Raw genomic sequence first — 22343 nt, 5'->3', positions numbered from 1 at the left:
CCTCATCTCCTGCTAACCAGCTATACTGCAGCGTATGGACCTACACTGTAATAGATGTACGTATAAGATATTAGCTATTCCTGAGCGCTAACCACATATTGTCAATACTTGCAGAGGGTAAAACCTCATCTCCTGCTAACCAGCTATACTGCAGCGTATGGACCTACACTGTAATAGATGTATAAGATATTATTTATTCCTGAGCGCTAACCACATATTGTCAATACTTGTGTAAAACCTCATCTCCTACTAACCAGCTATACTGCAGCGTATGGACCTACACTGTAATAGATGACATTTTATATTCAACAGAAACAATGCAGATTTACTATATATAAGTGCAGCGCGGTCACACAATTACGTACAATATCAGAACAAATCAATAAGAAACAAAACTAACATAGGAGTATTGACTATTTGTACCTTCTTTTTGTGTGAAATGTTTAGACACAGACCCATTCAGTAATTCTTATTATAGTTACAAGTAAATCAAGAAGGAAATGTTTAGAAACAGACCCATTCAGTAATTCTTATTATAGTTACAAGTAAATCAAGAAGGAAATGTTTAGAAACAGACCCATTCAGTAATTCTTATTATAGTTACAAGTAAATCAAGAAGGAAATGTTTAGAAACAGACCCATTCAGTAATTCTTATTATAGTTACAAGTAAATCAAGAAGGAAATGTTTAGAAACAGACCCATTCAGTAATTCTTATTATAGTTACAAGTAAATCAAGAAGGAAATGTTTAGACACAGACCCATTCAGTAATTCTTATTATAGTTACAAGTAAATCAAGAAGGAAATGTTTAGAAACAGACCCATTCAGTAATTCTTATTATAGTTACAAGTAAATCAAGAAGGAAATGTTTAGAAACAGACCCATTCAGTAATTCTTATTATAGTTACAAGTAAATCAAGAAGGAAATGTTTAGAAACAGACCCATTCAGTAATTCTTATTATAGTTACAAGTAAATCAAGAAGGAAATGTTTAGACACAGACCCATTCAGTAATTCTTATTATAGTTACAAGTAAATCAAGAAGGAAATGTTTAGAAACAGACCCATTCAGTAATTCTTATTATAGTTACAAGTAAATCAAGAAGGAAATGTTTAGAAACAGACCCATTCAGTAATTCTTATTATAGTTACAAGTAAATCAAGAAGGAAATGTTTAGAAACAGACCCATTCAGTAATTCTTATTATAGTTACAAGTAAATCAAGAAGGAAATGTTTAGACACAGACCATTCAGTAATTCTTATTATAGTTACAAGTAAATCAAGAAGGAAATGTTTAGACACAGACCCATTCAGTAATTCTTATTATAGTTACAAGTAAATCAAGAAGGAAATGTTTAGAAACAGACCCATTCAGTAATTCTTATTATAGTTACAAGTAAATCAAGAAGGAAATGTTTAGAAACAGACCCATTCAGTAATTCTTATTATAGTTACAAGTAAATCAAGAAGGAAATGTTTAGACACAGACCCATTCAGTAATTCTTATTATAGTTACAAGTAAATCAAGAAGGAAATGTTTAGAAACAGACCCATTCAGTAATTCTTATTATAGTTACAAGTAAATCAAGAAGGAAATGTTTAGAAACAGACCCATTCAGTAATTCTTATTATAGTTACAAGTAAATCAAGAAGGAAATGTTTAGAAACAGACCCATTCAGTAATTCTTATTATAGTTACAAGTAAATCAAGAAGGAAATGTTTAGACACAGACCCATTCAGTAATTCTTATTATAGTTACAAGTAAATCAAGAAGGAAATGTTTAGAAACAGACCCATTCAGTAATTCTTATTATAGTTACAAGTAAATCAAGAAGGAAATGTTTAGAAACAGACCCATTCAGTAATTCTTATTATAGTTACAAGTAAATCAAGAAGGAAATGTTTAGAAACAGACCCATTCAGTAATTCTTATTATAGTTACAAGTAAATCAAGAAGGAAATGTTTAGAAACAGACCCATTCAGTAATTCTTATTATAGTTACAAGTAAATCAAGAAGGAAATGTTTAGAAACAGACCCATTCAGTAATTCTTATTATAGTTACAAGTAAATCAAGAAGGAAATGTTTAGAAACAGACCCATTCAGTAATTCTTATTATAGTTACAAGTAAATCAAGAAGGAAATGTTTAGAAACAGACCCATTCAGTAATTCTTATTATAGTTACAAGTAAATCAAGAAGGAAATGTTTAGAAACAGACCCATTCAGTAATTCTTATTATAGTTACAAGTAAATCAAGAAGGAAATGTTTAGAAACAGACCCATTCAGTAATTCTTATTATAGTTACAAGTAAATCAAGAAGGAAATGTTTAGACACAGACCCATTCAGTAATTCTTATTATAGTTACAAGTAAATCAAGAAGGAAATGTTATTTGGGTTTGGTATTTAGTTTAAACTAATTTGTCAGTATTATTTTTATGTTTTACTAATAAAAGTGCACCCCCAGTGATACTTTTGATTCTATTAACGTATTATTACGTGGTCTTCTAGCATATTTTGTTGTTCTTAGACATCTCGTGAAAATTTAGCTGAAATCACGGAGCAAAAATTAGGTTTTTGTGACTCACGCAGTATTTATTCTTGGGCGGGATATACGAGACGTCAGAAGTCGGAAATCCTGTATTCAGTATATATAATATCTTGACAGGCAAAAATTAGGCTTTTTGTGACTCACGCAGTATTTATTCTTGGGCGGGATATACGAGACGTCAGAAGTCAGAAATCCTGTATTCAGTATATATAATATCTTGACAGGCAAAAATTAGGCTTTTTGTGACTCACGCAGTATTTATTCTTGGGCGGGATATACGAGACGTCAGAAGTCGGAAATCCTGTATTCAGTATATATAATATCTTGACAGGCAAAAATTAGGCTTTTTGTGACTCACGCAGTATTTATTCTTGGGCGGGATATACGAGACGTCAGAAGTCGGAAATCCTGTATTCAGTATATATAATATCTTGACATGCAAAAATTAGGCTTTTTGTGACTCACGCAGTATTTATTCTTGGGCGGGATATACGAGACGTCAGAAGTCGGAAATCCTGTATTCAGTATATATAATATCTTGACAGGCAAAAATTAGGCTTTTTGTGACTCACGCAGTATTTATTCTTGGGCAGGATATACGAGACGTCAGAAGTCGGAAATCCTGTATTCAGTATATATAATATCTTGACATGCAAAAATTAGGCTTTTTGTGACTCACGCAGTATTTATTCTTGGGCGGGATATACGAGACGTCAGAAGTCGGAAATCCTGTATTCAGTATATATAATATCTTGACATGCAAAAATTAGGCTTTTTGTGACTCACGCAGTATTTATTCTTGGGCGGGATATACGAGACGTCAGAAGTCGGAAATCCTGTATTCAGTATATATAATATCTTGACATGCAAAAATTAGGCTTTTTGTGACTCACGCAGTATTTATTCTTGGGCGGGATATACGAGACGTCAGAAGTCGGAAATCCTGTATTCAGTATATATAATATCTTGACATGCAAAAATTAGGTTTTTTGTGACTCACGCAGTATTTATTCTTGGGCGGGATATACGAGACGTCAGAAGTCGGAAATCCTGTATTCAGTATATATAATATCTTGACAGGCAAAAATTAGGCTTTTTGTGACTCACGCAGTATTTATTCTTGGGCGGGATATACGAGACGTCAGAAGTCAGAAATCCTGTATTCAGTATATATAATATCTTGACAGGCAAAAATTAGGCTTTTTTGTGACTCACGCAGTATTTATTCTTGGGCGGGATATACGAGACGTCAGAAGTCGGAAATCCTGTATTCAGTATATATAATATCTTGACAGGCAAAAATTAGGCTTTTTGTGACTCACGCAGTATTTATTCTTGGGCGGGATATACGAGACGTCAGAAGTCGGAAATCCTGTATTCAGTATATATAATATCTTGACATGCAAAAATTAGGCTTTTTGTGACTCACGCAGTATTTATTCTTGGGCGGGATATACGAGACGTCAGAAGTCGGAAATCCTGTATTCAGTATATATAATATCTTGACATGCAAAAATTAGGCTTTTTGTGACTCACGCAGTATTTATTCTTGGGCGGGATATACGAGACGTCAGAAGTCGGAAATCCTGTATTCAGTATATATAATATCTTGACATGCAAAAATTAGGCTTTTTGTGACTCACGCAGTATTTATTCTTGGGCGGGATATACGAGACGTCAGAAGTCGGAAATCCTGTATTCAGTATATATAATATCTTGACATGCAAAAATTAGGTTTTTTGTGACTCACGCAGTATTTATTCTTGGGCGGGATATACGAGACGTCAGAAGTCGGAAATCCTGTATTCAGTATATATAATATCTTGACAGGCAAAAATTAGGCTTTTTGTGACTCACGCAGTATTTATTCTTGGGCGGGATATACGAGACGTCAGAAGTCAGAAATCCTGTATTCAGTATATATAATATCTTGACAGGCAAAAATTAGGCTTTTTGTGACTCACGCAGTATTTATTCTTGGGCGGGATATACGAGACGTCAGAAGTCGGAAATCCTGTATTCAGTATATATAATATCTTGACAGGCAAAAATTAGGCTTTTTGTGACTCACGCAGTATTTATTCTTGGGCGGGATATACGAGACGTCAGAAGTCGGAAATCCTGTATTCAGTATATATAATATCTTGACATGCAAAAATTAGGCTTTTTGTGACTCACGCAGTATTTATTCTTGGGCGGGATATACGAGACGTCAGAAGTCGGAAATCCTGTATTCAGTATATATAATATCTTGACAGGCAAAAATTAGGCTTTTTGTGACTCACGCAGTATTTATTCTTGGGCAGGATATACGAGACGTCAGAAGTCGGAAATCCTGTATTCAGTATATATAATATCTTGACATGCAAAAATTAGGCTTTTTGTGACTCACGCAGTATTTATTCTTGGGCGGGATATACGAGACGTCAGAAGTCGGAAATCCTGTATTCAGTATATATAATATCTTGACATGCAAAAATTAGGCTTTTTGTGACTCACGCAGTATTTATTCTTGGGCGGGATATACGAGACGTCAGAAGTCGGAAATCCTGTATTCAGTATATATAATATCTTGACATGCAAAAATTAGGCTTTTTGTGACTCACGCAGTATTTATTCTTGGGCGGGATATACGAGACGTCAGAAGTCGGAAATCCTGTATTCAGTATATATAATATCTTGACATGCAAAAATTAGGTTTTTTGTGACTCAAGCAGTATTTATTCTTGGGCGGGATATACGAGACGTCAGAAAAATCCTGTATTCAGTATATATAATATCTTGACATGCAAAAATTAGGTTTTTTGTGACTCAAGCAGTATTTATTCTTGGGCGGGATATACGAGACGTCAGAAGAAATCCTGTATTCAGTATATATAATATCTTGACATGCAAAAATTAGGTTTTTTGTGACTCACGCAGTATTTATTCTTGGGCGGGATATACGAGACGTCAGAAATCCTGTATTCAGTATATATAATATCTTGACATGCAAAAATAACCCAGATACCAAAAATGGCGTGTTATAGTTATAGTTAATCAGTAATTAAACAATTATTCATTTCACGTGTGCCTAATTCCAAAGTAGATGTTTGTTGACACTATTTCGTTAATTTCACGGACAAAACGATTATAAATTGTGACAATTAAGTCTGAACTCAAGAAACGAGTAATGTTGATCGTACAAAAAAGGTAGGTAAACTATTAATTACAATTACTTTAGAAACACACAACATTTAATTGTATGTTGTGTATCCATTTGAAATAAAATTGAAGCTAACAATAAAAAGTGCGATAAGGGTGCAGTACAGCGCAAAAAGAAACTCCTCCGGGCCGGATTTGAACCAGCGACCTATGGATAACTGTGATGTGTTCCCGCTACAGTCCACCGCTCTACCAACTGAGCTACCAGAGGATTCCACTGCAGGGAGCAAAATGGTACTGATCAACCATTCTGTAGATTTAAAACAACGACATTGCTTTTCTATCAATCATTGTGAATTCTGAAAATACGCTGATCTAGATTAAAGGTTTCTTTTAATTTACTAATCATGAAGCGTGGTTACTAATCATGAAGGCTTTTAATTACATAATAAAGCGTGACATATCATAATACCTTAACCTAACTCTATATGCATTCCACTTAACTCCAAACCCTGTTGATGAAAACAATATATTCTTAGAGTTCACAAAATATTGTCGTATGTTTACTGTTTAATAAGATATAGAAACGTATCGGAAATTTCATGATTTGCTGTTTGTTATATTGCGTGTATTAAAAACAAATTGGTTTATTCAAAATATTCAATTTCTCTTTTAGATATTTCAATCTATGATTAATAAGGTTATTTCGCCCTGCGAAATTATAATTGTATACAGATTTATTTGTAAAAACATTGTAATTTATTGGGATTGTACTAAGAAAAGCGATGTATAATTTTTTCCTTGAAACATACTTTTCTTAATACTTACTGATTATTTGTTACTTTATCCTGATTTAGAAGTTTTCACGTATACAAATGATGACCAGAATTGCAAAGGGATCTAAGTGCCAAAAACCAAACTTTTCAGGAAATGGAAAAAAACTTTTTTTGTATTTTCAAAAACAATTTGTATTTATATTTTATACTTATTGAGATACATTGTGTACATTATGTTTAAAATTATTACCAAGTTTTATAAAGCTATTTACTTGAATAAAAAGTTTATAAATTCCTTTCGGCAGAAGGTCCTAAGTCCAAACTACCTAACAGTGCAAAAGGATGTAAGTGCCTTAAAAAGAGTTCATTTTACTAACACAGCTCACGATAGAAGTTTCTGTTGTTTTCATCCAAGTATGGAATCATTGTGCGAAGGTCTTTTTCTTGCTTTCTGGCAATTAAACATTTGCATCTAGTGGGGGCGCAGTGTCGCGGCGGCAGTCCGGGAACTGAGAAGATGCGAGTCTCTAATCCAACTCACTCCAACTTGCGCGGCCAAAAAATACTGCGCTATAGGTTAAGTTAGGTTAGGTTTTAGAACTATCGGTAAACTAAAAACGAGCCATATATACGCCTCGTGTAAGGAAATAAGACAATATGGATTAATAAGCTAATGTTAATAAGCTATCACACTTACTTCTACAGCAGGCAATGGTTTCGCTGCTATCTCCTTCCTCGTGTGTTTGTTTAGTGTCATATAAGACTTCCCATTTAGTCTTGCTTTCTTCTGTTTTTCTCTAAACGCTAGCTTCTTTTCACTGACATCTTCACCATAAGCACTGTTATTCAAATTGTTGATGTCGTCAGCCATGATTGTAAGAAAACTTTATAACTTAAAATAAGCAATATGAAAAACACAGGCAAAGGCAATGACGGGTGAGCACGCCTGTATGAACAGGAGTGGCGGAAATAGTGGTAAGACGGATGACAACGCGACGGCACTTAGATCCCTATGCATTGCAAGCCCGGCCCGACATATTACCAGCGCATTCTGTTGCATCCTATAACAACTACTAGGAATTTTGTAGGAACATAGATCACATTGCAGGGCATTGGCATGTGGACATAGATCGGTTTGCAGTGAAAAATCCATTACGCTAAAAGATGGCACTTAGATCCCTTTGCAATTCTGGTCGTCAAATGTAATGCCACAGAGATCTTGTAGCGGGCTTAGCGTCACGTAGAAGTAACAGACACGCATGTACGAGTATCTCTCCTAAATACACAATTAGATTTGATTGAAGAAACCATGTTACACGAGTTCCCTGTACATCCTTGTACGTGCAACGTTGTCTTCAGCTAGCCAGATTACCCCCCAGACAAGAGTAAGCACATGGGGAAGGCTAAACTTTGTTCGCCGACTTCTGGTGGTTGTTAGAAACCATCTTACACGAGTTCCCTGTACATCCTTGTACGTGCAACGTTGTCTTCAGCTAGCCAGATTACCCCCCAGACAAGAGTAAGCACATGGGGAAGGCTAAACTTTGTTCGCCGACTTCTGGTGGTTGTTAGAAACCATCTTACACGAGTTCCCTGTACATCCTTGTACGTGCAACGTTGTCTTCAGCTAGCCAGATTACCCCCCAGACAAGAGTAAGCACATGGGGAAGGCTAAACTTTGTTCGCCGACTTCTGGTGGTTGTTAGAAACCATCTTACATGAGTTCCCTGTACATCCTTGTACGTGCAACGTTGTCTTCAGCTAGCCAGATTACCCCCCAGACAAGAGTAAGCACATGGGGAAGGCTAAACTTTGTTCGCCGACTTCTGGTGGTTGTTAGAAACCATCTTACACGAGTTCCCTGTACATCCTTGTACGTGCAACGTTGTCTTCAGCTAGCCAGATTACCTCCCAGACAAGAGTAAGCACATGGAGAAGGCTAAACTTTGTTCGCCGACTTCTGGTGGTTGTTAGAAACCATCTTACACGAGTTCCCTGTACATCCTTGTACGTGCAACGTTGTCTTCAGCTAGCCAGATTACCCCCCAGACAAGAGTAAACACATGGGGAAGGCTAAACTTTGTTCGCCGACTTCTGGTGGTTGTTAGAAACCATCTTACACGAGTTCCCTGTACATCCTTGTACGTGCAACGTTGTCTTCAGCTAGCCAGATTACCCCCCAGACAAGAGTAAGCACATGGGGAAGGCTAAACTTTGTTCGCCGACTTCTGGTGGTTGTTAGAAACCATCTTACACGAGTTCCCTGTACATCCTTGTACGTGCAACGTTGTCTTCAGCTAGCCAGATTACCCCCCAGACAAGAGTAAGCACATGGGGAAGGCTAAACTTTGTTCGCCGACTTCTGGTGGTTGTTAGAAACCATCTTACACGAGTTCCCTGTACATCCTTGTACGTGCAACGTTGTCTTCAGCTAGCCAGATTACCCCCCAGACAAGAGTAAGCACATGGGGAAGGCTAAACTTTGTTCGCCGACTTCTGGTGGTTGTTAGAAACCATCTTACACGAGTTCCCTGTACATCCTTGTACGTGCAACGTTGTCTTCAGCTAGCCAGATTACCCCCCAGACAAGAGTAAGCACATGGGGAAGGCTAAACTTTGTTCGCCGACTTCTGGTGGTTGTTAGAAACCATCTTACACGAGTTCCCTGTACATCCTTGTACGTGCAACGTTGTCTTCAGCTAGCCAGATTACCCCCCAGACAAGAGTAAGCACATGGGGAAGGCTAAACTTTGTTCGCCGACTTCTGGTGGTTGTTAGAAACCATCTTACACGAGTTCCCTGTACATCCTTGTACGTGCAACGTTGTCTTCAGCTAGCCAGATTACCCCCCAGACAAGAGTAAGCACATGGGGAAGGCTAAACTTTGTTCGCCGACTTCTGGTGGTTGTTAGAAACCATCTTACACGAGTTCCCTGTACATCCTTGTACGTGCAACGTTGTCTTCAGCTAGCCAGATTACCCCCCAGACAAGAGTAAGCACATGGGGAAGGCTAAACTTTGTTCGCCGACTTCTGGTGGTTGTTAGAAACCATCTTACACGAGTTCCCTGTACATCCTTGTACGTGCAACGTTGTCTTCAGCTAGCCAGATTACCCCCCAGACAAGAGTAAGCACATGGGGAAGGCTAAACTTTGTTCGCCGACTTCTGGTGGTTGTTAGAAACCATCTTACACGAGTTCCCTGTACATCCTTGTACGTGCAACGTTGTCTTCAGCTAGCCAGATTACCCCCCAGACAAGAGTAAGCACATGGGGAAGGCTAAACTTTGTTCGCCGACTTCTGGTGGTTGTTAGAAACCATCTTACACGAGTTCCCTGTACATCCTTGTACGTGCAACGTTGTCTTCAGCTAGCCAGATTACCCCCCAGACAAGAGTAAGCACATGGGGAAGGCTAAACTTTGTTCGCCGACTTCTGGTGGTTGTTAGAAACCATCTTACACGAGTTCCCTGTACATCCTTGTACGTGCAACGTTGTCTTCAGCTAGCCAGATTACCCCCCAGACAAGAGTAAGCACATGGGGAAGGCTAAACTTTGTTCGCCGACTTCTGGTGGTTGTTAGAAACCATCTTACACGAGTTCCCTGTACATCCTTGTACGTGCAACGTTGTCTTCAGCTAGCCAGATTACCCCCCAGACAAGAGTAAGCACATGGGGAAGGCTAAACTTTGTTCGCCGACTTCTGGTGGTTGTTAGAAACCATCTTACACGAGTTCCCTGTACATCCTTGTACGTGCAACGTTGTCTTCAGCTAGCCAGATTACCCCCCAGACAAGAGTAAGCACATGGGGAAGGCTAAACTTTGTTCGCCGACTTCTGGTGGTTGTTAGAAACCATCTTACACGAGTTCCCTGTACATCCTTGTACGTGCAACGTTGTCTTCAGCTAGCCAGATTACCCCCCAGACAAGAGTAAGCACATGGGGAAGGCTAAACTTTGTTCGCCGACTTCTGGTGGTTGTTAGAAACCATCTTACACGAGTTCCCTGTACATCCTTGTACGTGCAACGTTGTCTTCAGCTAGCCAGATTACCCCCCAGACAAGAGTAAGCACATGGGGAAGGCTAAACTTTGTTCGCCGACTTCTGGTGGTTGTTAGAAACCATCTTACACGAGTTCCCTGTACATCCTTGTACGTGCAACGTTGTCTTCAGCTAGCCAGATTACCCCCCAGACAAGAGTAAGCACACATGGGGAAGGCTAAACTTTGTTCGCCGACTTCTGGTGGTTGTTAGAAACCATCTTACACGAGTTCCCTGTACATCCTTGTACGTGCAACGTTGTCTTCAGCTAGCCAGATTACCCCCCAGACAAGAGTAAGCACATGGGGAAGGCTAAACTTTGTTCGCCGACTTCTGGTGGTTGTTAGAAACCATCTTACACGAGTTCCCTGTACATCCTTGTACGTGCAACGTTGTCTTCAGCTAGCCAGATTACCCCCCAGACAAGAGTAAGCACATGGGGAAGGCTAAACTTTGTTCGCCGACTTCTGGTGGTTGTTAGAAACCATCTTACACGAGTTCCCTGTACATCCTTGTACGTGCAACGTTGTCTTCAGCTAGCCAGATTACCCCCCAGACAAGAGTAAGCACATGGGGAAGGCTAAACTTTGTTCGCCGACTTCTGGTGGTTGTTAGAAACCATCTTACACGAGTTCCCTGTACATCCTTGTACGTGCAACGTTGTCTTCAGCTAGCCAGATTACCCCCCAGACAAGAGTAAGCACATGGGGAAGGCTAAACTTTGTTCGCCGACTTCTGGTGGTTGTTAGAAACCATCTTACACGAGTTCCCTGTACATCCTTGTACGTGCAACGTTGTCTTCAGCTAGCCAGATTACCCCCCAGACAAGAGTAAGCACATGGGGAAGGCTAAACTTTGTTCGCCGACTTCTGGTGGTTGTTAGAAACCATCTTACACGAGTTCCCTGTACATCCTTGTACGTGCAACGTTGTCTTCAGCTAGCCAGATTACCCCCCAGACAAGAGTAAGCACATGGGGAAGGCTAAACTTTGTTCGCCGACTTCTGGTGGTTGTTAGAAACCATCTTACACGAGTTCCCTGTACATCCTTGTACGTGCAACGTTGTCTTCAGCTAGCCAGATTACCCCCCAGACAAGAGTAAGCACATGGGGAAGGCTAAACTTTGTTCGCCGACTTCTGGTGGTTGTTAGAAACCATCTTACACGAGTTCCCTGTACATCCTTGTACGTGCAACGTTGTCTTCAGCTAGCCAGATTACCCCCCAGACAAGAGTAAGCACATGGGGAAGGCTAAACTTTGTTCGCCGACTTCTGGTGGTTGTTAGAAACCATCTTACACGAGTTCCCTGTACATCCTTGTACGTGCAACGTTGTCTTCAGCTAGCCAGATTACCCCCCAGACAAGAGTAAGCACATGGGGAAGGCTAAACTTTGTTCGCCGACTTCTGGTGGTTGTTAGAAACCATCTTACACGAGTTCCCTGTACATCCTTGTACGTGCAACGTTGTCTTCAGCTAGCCAGATTACCCCCCAGACAAGAGTAAGCACATGGGGAAGGCTAAACTTTGTTCGCCGACTTCTGGTGGTTGTTAGAAACCATCTTACACGAGTTCCCTGTACATCCTTGTACGTGCAACGTTGTCTTCAGCTAGCCAGATTACCCCCCAGACAAGAGTAAGCACATGGGGAAGGCTAAACTTTGTTCGCCGACTTCTGGTGGTTGTTAGAAACCATCTTACACGAGTTCCCTGTACATCCTTGTACGTGCAACGTTGTCTTCAGCTAGCCAGATTACCCCCCAGACAAGAGTAAGCACATGGGGAAGGCTAAACTTTGTTCGCCGACTTCTGGTGGTTGTTAGAAACCATCTTACACGAGTTCCCTGTACATCCTTGTACGTGCAACGTTGTCTTCAGCTAGCCAGATTACCCCCCAGACAAGAGTAAGCACATGGGGAAGGCTAAACTTTGTTCGCCGACTTCTGGTGGTTGTTAGAAACCATCTTACACGAGTTCCCTGTACATCCTTGTACGTGCAACGTTGTCTTCAGCTAGCCAGATTACCCCCCAGACAAGAGTAAGCACATGGGGAAGGCTAAACTTTGTTCGCCGACTTCTGGTGGTTGTTAGAAACCATGTTACACGAGTTCCCTGCACATCCTTGTACGTGCAACGTTGTCTTCAGCTAGCCAGATTACCCCCCAGACAAGAGTAAGCACATGGGGAAGGCTAAACTTTGTTCGCCGACTTCTGGTGGTTGTTAGAAACCATCTTACACGAGTTCCCTGTACATCCTTGTACGTGCAACGTTGTCTTCAGCTAGCCAGATTACCCCCCAGACAAGAGTAAGCACATGGGAAAGGCTAAACTTTGTTCGCCGACTTCTAGTGGTTGTTAGAAACCATCTTACACGAGTTCCCTGTACATCCTTGTACGTGCAACGTTGTCTTCAGCTAGCCAGATTACCCCCCAGACAAGAGTAAGCACATGGGGAAGGCTAAACTTTGTTCGCCGACTTCTAGTGGTTGTTAGAAACCATCTTACACGAGTTCCCTGTACATCCTTGTACGTGCAACGTTGTCTTCAGCTAGCCAGATTACCCCCCAGACAAGAGTAAGCACATGGGGAAGGCTAAACTTTGTTCGCCGACTTCTGGTGGTTGTTAGAAACCATCTTACACGAGTTCCCTGTACATCCTTGTACGTGCAACGTTGTCTTCAGCTAGCCAGATTACCCCCCAGACAAGAGTAAGCACATGGGGAAGGCTAAACTTTGTTCGCCGACTTCTGGTGGTTGTTAGAAACCATCTTACACGAGTTCCCTGTACATCCTTGTACGTGCAACGTTGTCTTCAGCTAGCCAGATTATCCCCCAGACAAGAGTAAGCACATGGGGAAGGCTAAACTTTGTTCGCTGACTTCTGGTGGTTGTTAGAAACCATCTTACACGAGTTCCCTGTACATCCTTGTACGTGCAACGTTGTCTTCAGCTAGCCAGATTACCCCCCAGACAAGAGTAAGCACATGGGGAAGGCTAAACTTTGTTCGCCGACTTCTGGTGGTTGTTAGAAACCATCTTACACGAGTTCCCTGTACATCCTTGTACGTGCAACGTTGTCTTCAGCTAGCCAGATTATCCCCCAGACAAGAGTAAGCACATGGGGAAGGCTAAACTTTGTTCGCTGACTTCTGGTGGTTGTTAGAAACCATCTTACACGAGTACCCTGTACATCCTTGTACGTGCAACGTTGTCTTCAGCTAGCCAGATTATCCCCCAGACAAGAGTAAGCACATGGGGAAGGCTAAACTTTGTTCGCCTACTTCTAGTGGTTGTTAGCAACTTCGGCCGCCAGAGCGAGTTGCAGCGCCCAGTGTGTCTGCAACTACTCTCGCTTCCCGCCCCGAGTGTCAATCTCGCTAATTATAAGCCCAATACCGCAATAAAAATTTCAAAATGGTTGCTAGACATCCGAGGAAAGTATTTTATACTGCCATCGCATCTCAATTCTCCAGTCAAAGCATCTGTATCGTCTCTGATTAACTCACTTGAGATAGCGTTACCACTATACCTTGCTCTCGCCTGTGATGAGCCCACGACCGTCTCCGTCTTCTACAAGCAAGTACAGCCTCCTCCGCAATCGACATATCTCTCACTGGGCGTGTCGCCTGGCTTGTACTGGTTCGGTTGTAGATAACGATAAAGCGAACAGTTACTATTCCAACACGGCCCAGTGCCGTGAACCAGAAGGGTGCTGAAGGATTACAGTTATTTCAGTAATAGTTCGTTCAGTGGTTTACGTTGGCTACTAACGTACATTGGAGATATTGCCTCGACTACTGAAGCATCGTTATACGTTACAACACGTATATCACGACGTCTCAGCTCAGGTGGAGGGGGTAAATAAACAACAGAATGAAGAAGTGAAGGCAAAGACAAAAATTCAAACGTATTCAAAATCCGCTTGAAGTCCAGTTAAGTCGTTGTCACTGCACTGTGAGAATCGATCACACATCTCACCGGCACAGGCGAATTGGGACACTGTGCTGGTGTGATTGTGATCGTGATTCTCGTACTCGTGACTTGTGCTCGGGACTTGTATCCCGCACAATTACAACGCCTAAACAGCTTTTGGGTATGTTTGAAACCCTTTCTTTGCCTTATATACTTCTTTCTGTTCGTCATTTTGGTATGTAACTCCCCCAACTGACGAAGAGGATAGATTCCAAACCTCGAAACGTTACGTAACTTGTTTTCTTTCAAGCCTTCCCTCGTCAAAAACAAACTTTAAACAAAGTGCTGAAGCTCAGTGAAACACGTCAGCATACAGTCACTAGGACGGAACTCGGTAGCGATCGCCAGTTGTGTTTTTATGTGTTTACAACAGTTTTATAGGAGTAAAAATAAGACTCTGCCTCACTATGATTTGTGCCTGCTAATTACTGTTGAAGCAACGGGGTATACAAAATTAGTACAATTAATACAAAGGTAGTATACAAAATTAATATTTCGTTACTGTACCACTGAGCAGTACAACATTCGAATTGAAGGTAGGGAAGCGATAATTTATAGACAAACAATCTAAGTACTGTACTTCCTATTCATAGGTTGTTTCTAGTAGGGGAAGTTATTGCCAACTTGGCTAACAGAGGATTTAACAATGTAAAACGAGACAGCGAGACACGGCTGACCTGGTTCCACAGCGCCCTGCTGAGTCGACCACGTACCCAAGGAACCCCGTACAAGGTTCCTCGTACTGAATAGAAAGTTTGGTCGGTTTTTAATTTTTATTTAATGTGAAGTTTTCTCTTCAAAGACTTCCAACAACGCCACAAGGGCAGTGGTTACAAATATATTACGAGTTCTAAGAATAAAAACTTGTCGAGGACCTTATATTTGGGAATTTGTAAATTATTAGATTGGATGCAGCAAAAGGTTTCTGAGCCAATCTTGGGCCACGAATTCCCGAACGTAATAATGTACGTGATCTCAGTGTTACTGACAACCACTGAACTCGGGACTCCTAGTCGACCTTCTACCAGGTCTATCACAAAACACTTGGGTAGATACGCCTCTGGTGGCCCCGACATGTCGACACCGACACCGATTGGCTGCTGATACGATCTGCCAATATACGGAGGCGGGTGGCTGCTGTCACAAATTATTCAATCTTGGGTAGATACGCCTCTGGTGGCCCCGACATGTCGACACCGACACCGATTGGCTGCTGATACGATCTGCCAATATACGGAGGCGGGTGGCTGCTGTCACAAATTATTCAATCTTGGGTAGATACGCCTCTGGTGGCCCCGACATGTCGACACCGACACCGATTGGCTGCTGATACGATCTGCCAATATACGGAGGCGGGTGGCTGCTGTCACAAATTATTCAATCTTGGGTAGATACGCCTCTGGTGGCCCCGACATGTCGACACCGACACCGATTGGCTGCTGATACGATCTGCCAATATACGGAGGCGGGTGGCTGCTGTCACAAATTATCCAATCTTGGGTAGATACGCCTCTGGTGGCCCCGACATGTCGACACCGACACCGATTGGCTGCTGATACGATCTGCAAATATACGGAGGCGGGTGGCTGCTGTCACAAATTATTCAATCTTGAGTAGATACGCCTCTGGTGGCCCCGACATGTCGACACCGACACCGATTGGCTGCGGATACGATCTGCCAATATACGGAGGCGGGTGGCTGCTGTCACAAATTATCCAACCTTGGGTAGATACGCCTCTGGTGGCCCCGACATGTCGACACCGACACCGATTGGCTGCTGATACGATCTGCAAATATACGGAGGCAGGTGGCTGCTGTCACAAATTATCCAATCTTGGGTAGATACGCCTCTGGTGGCCCCGACATGTCGACACCGACACCGATTGGCTGCTGATACGATCTGCCAATATACGGAGGCGGGTGGCTGCTGTCACACATTATCCAATCTTGGGTAGATACGCCTCTGGTGGCCCCGACATGTCGACACCGACACCGATTGGCTGCTGATACGATCTGCCAATATACGGAGGCGGGTGGCTGCTGTCACAAATTATCCAATCTTGGGTAGATACGCCTCTGGTGGCCCCGACATGTCGACACCGACACCGATTGGCTGCTGATACGATCTGCCAATATACGGAGGCGGGTGGCTGCTGTCACAAATTATCCAATCTTGGGTAGATACGCCTCTGGTGGCCCCGACATGTCGACACCGACACCGATTGGCTGCTGATACGATCTGCCAATATACGGAGGCGGGTGGCTGCTGTCACAAATTATCCAATCTTGGGTAGATACGCCTCTGGTGGCCCCGACATGTCGACACCGACACCGATTGGCTGCTGATACGATCTGCCAATATACGGAGGCGGGTGGCTGCTGTCACAAATTATCCAATCTTGGGTAGATACGCCTCTGGTGGCCCCGACATGTCGACACCGACACCGATTGGCTGCTGATACGATCTGCCAATATACGGAGGCGGGTGGCTGCTGTCACAAATTATCCAATCTTGGGTAGATACGCCTCTGGTGGCCCCGACATGTCGACACCGACACCGATTGGCTGCTGATACGATCTGCCAATATACGGAGGCGGGTGGCTGCTGTCACACATTATCCAATCTTGGGTAGATACGCCTCTGGTGGCCCCGACATGTCGACACCGACACCGATTGGCTGCTGATACGATCTGCCAATATACGGAGGCGGGTGGCTGCTGTCACACATTATCCAATCTTGGGTAGATACGCCTCTGGTGGCCCCGACATGTCGACACCGACACCGATTGGCTGCTGATACGATCTGCCAATATACGGAGGCGGGTGGCTGCTGTCACACATTATCCAATCTTGGGTAGATACGCCTCTGGTGGCCCCGACATGTCGACACCGACACCGATTGGCTGCTGATACGATCTGCCAATATACGGAGGCGGGTGGCTGCTGTCACACATTATCCAATCTTGGGTAGATACGCCTCTGGTGGCCCCGACATGTCGACACCGACACCGATTGGCTGCTGATACGATCTGCCAATATACGGAGGCGGGTGGCTGCTGTCACACATTATCCAATCTTGGGTAGATACGCCTCTGGTGGCCCCGACATGTCGACACCGACACCGATTGGCTGCTGATACGATCTGCCAATATACGGAGGCGGGTGGCTGCTGTCACAAATTATCCAATCTTGGGTAGATACGCCTCTGGTGGCCCCGACATGTCGACACCGACACCGATTGGCTGCTGATACGATCTGCCAATATACGGAGGCGGGTGGCTGCTGTCACACATTATCCAATCTCGCCTTTCTGTATTGCACGAACCATCGTAGGGAGCCAGCTCCAGGTAATACAGGTTTAGTCGAGACAAATGTGCAAGTAAGCAATGTTTAGTAGTTGAGTACACAGTTCTATCACACAAGCGAGGTTTGTGAATGACTACGAAGTGATCTTATTTTGGTTTTAATCAAACAAATTTCATGTGAAACTTTGAGAATCACGACTGAGACTAACTATCTGGGTGTTGTGATCGACAGTAAACTCGATAGTTAGGAGAGTCATAAGAACATTACATATTTATCAACAAACATATATTTCCTAAGACGTACACTTCCATATTAAGCTTTAAACAAGTATAGCGTTATGTTTACAGTATAGTCGAGCTCATACAACAGTTTTCAAAAACTAACTCAATTTAGAATACTACAATCTTCAGTTTCAGAAAAAACATAAGGAAGTAAATTACCAAGTTTAGTAACGTATACGGAAAAGGTATAACATCACAAAACTTATTTACTTCCAGTTATTTGCACCGGACTGAGTCTACTTCTCTTACCATATCAAAATAATGATTGACTTCCAGTTATTTGCACCTACTGATCGGACTGAGTGTACTTCTGTTACCATATCAAAATAATGATTGACTTCCAGTTATTAGCACCTAGTGATCGAATTGAGTCTACATCTGTGACCATATCAAAATAATGATTGACTTCCAGGTATTCGCACCTAGTGATCGGACTGAGTACTTCTGTTACCATATCAAAATATTGATTGACTTCCAGTTATTTGCACCTAGTGATCGAATTAAGTCTACATCTGTGACCATATTAAGATAATGATTGACTTCCAGTTATTTGCACCTACTGATCGGACTGAGTGTACTTCTGTTACCATATCAAAATAATGATTGACTTCCAGTTATTAGCACCTAGTGATCGAATTGAGTCTACATCTGTGACCATATCAAAATAATGATTGACTTCCAGGTATTCGCACCTAGTGATCGGACTGAGTACTTCTGTTACCATATCAAAATATTGATTGACTTCCAGTTATTTGCACCTAGTGATCGAATTAAGTCTACATCTGTGACCATATTAAGATAATGATTGACTTCCAGTTATTTGCACCTACTGATCGGACTGAGTGTACTTCTGTTACCATATCAAAATAATGATTGACTTCCAGTTATTAGCACCTAGTGATCGAATTGAGTCTACATCTGTGACCATATCAAAATAATGATTGACTTCCAGGTATTCGCACCTAGTGATCGGACTGAGTACTTCTGTTACCATATCAAAATATTGATTGACTTCCAGTTATTTGCACCTAGTGATCGAATTAAGTCTACATCTGTGACCATATTAAGATAATGATTGACTTCCAGTTATTCGCACCTATTGATCGGATTGGATCTACATCTGTGACCATATTAAGATAATGATTGGCTTCCAGTTATTCGCATCTACTGATCGAAATGAGTAGCTGTGACCATATCAAGATAATGATTGACTTCCAGTTATTTGCACCTAGTGATCGAATTGAGTCTACATCTGTGACCACATCAAGATAATGATTGACTTCCAGGTATTCGCACCTAGTGATCGGACAGAATCTACATCTGTGACCATATTAAGATAATGATTGACTTCCAGGTATTCGCACCTAGTGATCGGACAGAATCTACATCTGTGACCACATCAAGATAATGATTGACCCAGGTATTCGCACCTAGTGATCGGACAGAATCTACATCTGTGACCATATTAAGATAATGATTGACTTCCAGTTATTCGCACCTAGTGATCGTACTGAGCGTACGCTTTGTCTTCAGCGGTTTTGTACTGCGTGGAAATACAGTACTCGCATTTTTACACCAATAAATAGGAATTTGGAAAAATTAAAATAAAGTTTTTCGTGCTGAGACCCACACTCTCAGGTTTTGAATCGACGACTTTGAAATAGCATAGATAATTTTAACGTTAGCAGTATTTAAATGTTTTGTTTATGTTTTATCTTTTACAACAAATTATAAACAGCAAACCTTTACGGTGTGTGAGAGTATTATAGCGAGTATCAACCTCAAGGTTATTATATAGTGTGTACTTTGAGTGCAGTTTCTCAATCGCAGAAACAAACAAAGATTAACATTATTTGCTGAAGTAATGCTCGGTTCACTTCTACTGTGGACCCATATAAATAAGCCGAGAACTAGTGAAGTCTGTACCCTAGGAACCGCGAGTGCCTCGGGCCAATGATGTGGAACTAACATGGTCTCGTGATGACGATCCGCTCCGACGAGCTGGAAGGAAATCGGGGTCGATAAGTGAATCTTGTCGCGACTGTGCAGAGTCTAGTGACGACGTTTCCATCCCACAAACTGACAAATGAAGAAGATGTGACCAATTACGGTTGTCTTATAAAGCGCATGTTACAACTTGTGTGTTGTTTATTAATGTAGGCTACCTTGTACAAGTTTAAAGTAAAATGCGAGTTTAACTCAAACCTTCATCCCCCGCCCCCTATATGTATTACACTGGTTTCCAGTAGTTTGATGCTTAACCTTGAACACAACAACAAGTTAGCTTATAGACCAAACCCATGAATACGTGTGATCCACACTGCCTCGAACAAAATAATAAAATAAATAAATAAAATCTTCAGATGTTTTTCTTGTTGTAGTAAGCCATTTACAATCAACAAATATTTAATGAAAACTGGCAGAACCAGTAACTCATTTCTCCCGAGAGTAAGAGAGCGATTAATTATTGTGAAATTTTACCAATCACCGATAATCTGTGCAATCAGAAATCAACACAGGCTGCCAGATTTTCGATAATATAATGCTGTGTTCTTTCCTTCTTGATTATTTCCAAGGTTTTTCATATCATCCTTGGAACATATTTGCAAGTATGTTTATTTTGTCGAATTATATTGCACGCTTGCCTTTGTAACTGTTCTCCTACGGCTGATTTCCCCGTATCCTGGAGTTTTGTACACCATGAACTGGTGTAGGCTATAGTAAACATTACTAACCTCCGGTCTTGAGAGTAAGCTATTGTACGAGTATGTATGGATATAAGCATCTCACACACATAGTTAAAAACGTACAGAGTTGTTGCTTTCAACAGTAACTATAAGGTTCTGGAAAGTTAAAAATCAAACATAGTGTCAACTTATTAAAAAAAATAATCTTTAATATAATTTTTCCAAATTGGCCAATTTCTTAGAATTGATTTTAATTATATCTTGTGTTCTGTGTCATCTTATAACTGCTTGCACAACCGATACGCTACTACGCAATAGTGAGGTTAATATTAATTTTACCAAGGATAAGGCACCATAGAGTTTTGTAGTAAATACTCATAGTAATGGAGATAACACTAGAACTTGATGTCATAAACAAGTACGTTTCCAAAATACTGAATATACACACATAGTATATTCACGGCAAAGACAAAATATACTTTCACATTTAAACTTTTATCTAAATGGATTTAAAAATCAATTACATATATAATAATAAAACAATCAACATGTTTCAAAATATTACACCGTTGCCAAAAGTATAGCATTTCGGAACGTTTTTGGAAATAACATCCACCTTTATAATTTTTTAGTATTCCAACATTTTAATTGGTATTTACACTTTATAAAAATATGTTTAAGACCTTATCTTAATTAGTTTAAAATATTGTTGTTGTTTTTATATTTGATGTACTATAATGGAACCTTTTTGGCCTCTATCATCTGAAATGTTCACAACTCAATACAGCGATTGTTCCGGTAACTCGGGGACAGGTAACACCGCTAAGAGTAACGTAGTCTCTCGCTGCGCGATCACAATTTATTGTATCTGACATGTAAGCATCGGAAACGATTATATAATTGATTTAACATTAAACGTGTGCAATATATAATGGGTTTCTCTGATAAACATGACGAATACTACTCATTGAGTTGCGGTGTTCCAGTTAGCAAGCGATGACTCACATAAACAGCTGCTAATTGTCGAGTAATGAACAGCTGATTGTGATCAGTGTTGCCAACCGAGAAGGTTAAACTTGGCCGAGATACTGTGTACAGTGTTCACTTTGTCCATAGTTCTTGTCCCAGTGTATTCACCGGTGAGACCTCCATATTTGTCCGCGGCTGAGATCGCTTGTATTATTGTAAGAATGACATGTATTATCTTATAGAGTAATTATAGTCATCACCGCGATTACTATGACTTTACCCAATTTCCTCCGAGAGATTTAGAAACAGACTACCATTTAGATATTATATACGATCTACAGCCGCAGTGACCGCAGCTCGCTCTCCTCTACCACAGTAACAGATGTACAGATGTACAAGATTGCGGTCCGGGCAGCTCCACCTAGGCGTTCACAGCTGGGCGGGGGTAATGCCTACTCTAGGCCGGTTGATATATGCTATTAGATAACATGAGGTGGCCAGTGCACATTATCTTAATGGTCCGACTAAATGTCCAATAACTTTGCGTACCACTGTTATTATCTTGTTTGTGTTAGTTATCTCATTTCAAATCTTGCAGTATCACAAGACACA

The 22343-nt window shown here is 41.3% G+C and overlaps 1 protein-coding gene and 1 non-coding gene across 3 annotated transcripts in view; both read right to left on the bottom strand.

Moving 5' to 3' along the window:
* Nucleotides 1–22343, bottom strand: part of LOC124363252 (NAD kinase-like) — a 203231-nt gene that overhangs the window by 147064 nt on the left and 33824 nt on the right. The window lies entirely within an intron of this gene.
* On the bottom strand, nt 5880–5970 carry Trnay-gua. Its single transcript is given in 2 exon segments — nt 5880–5915; nt 5934–5970. It is a non-coding gene; the product is annotated as a tRNA-Tyr (tRNA).

Source organism: Homalodisca vitripennis, chromosome 5, assembly GCF_021130785.1.
Source record: "Homalodisca vitripennis isolate AUS2020 chromosome 5, UT_GWSS_2.1, whole genome shotgun sequence".
NCBI classification, from domain to species: domain Eukaryota; kingdom Metazoa; phylum Arthropoda; class Insecta; order Hemiptera; family Cicadellidae; genus Homalodisca; species Homalodisca vitripennis.
This window is presented reverse-complemented; position numbering and strand designations above follow the sequence as displayed.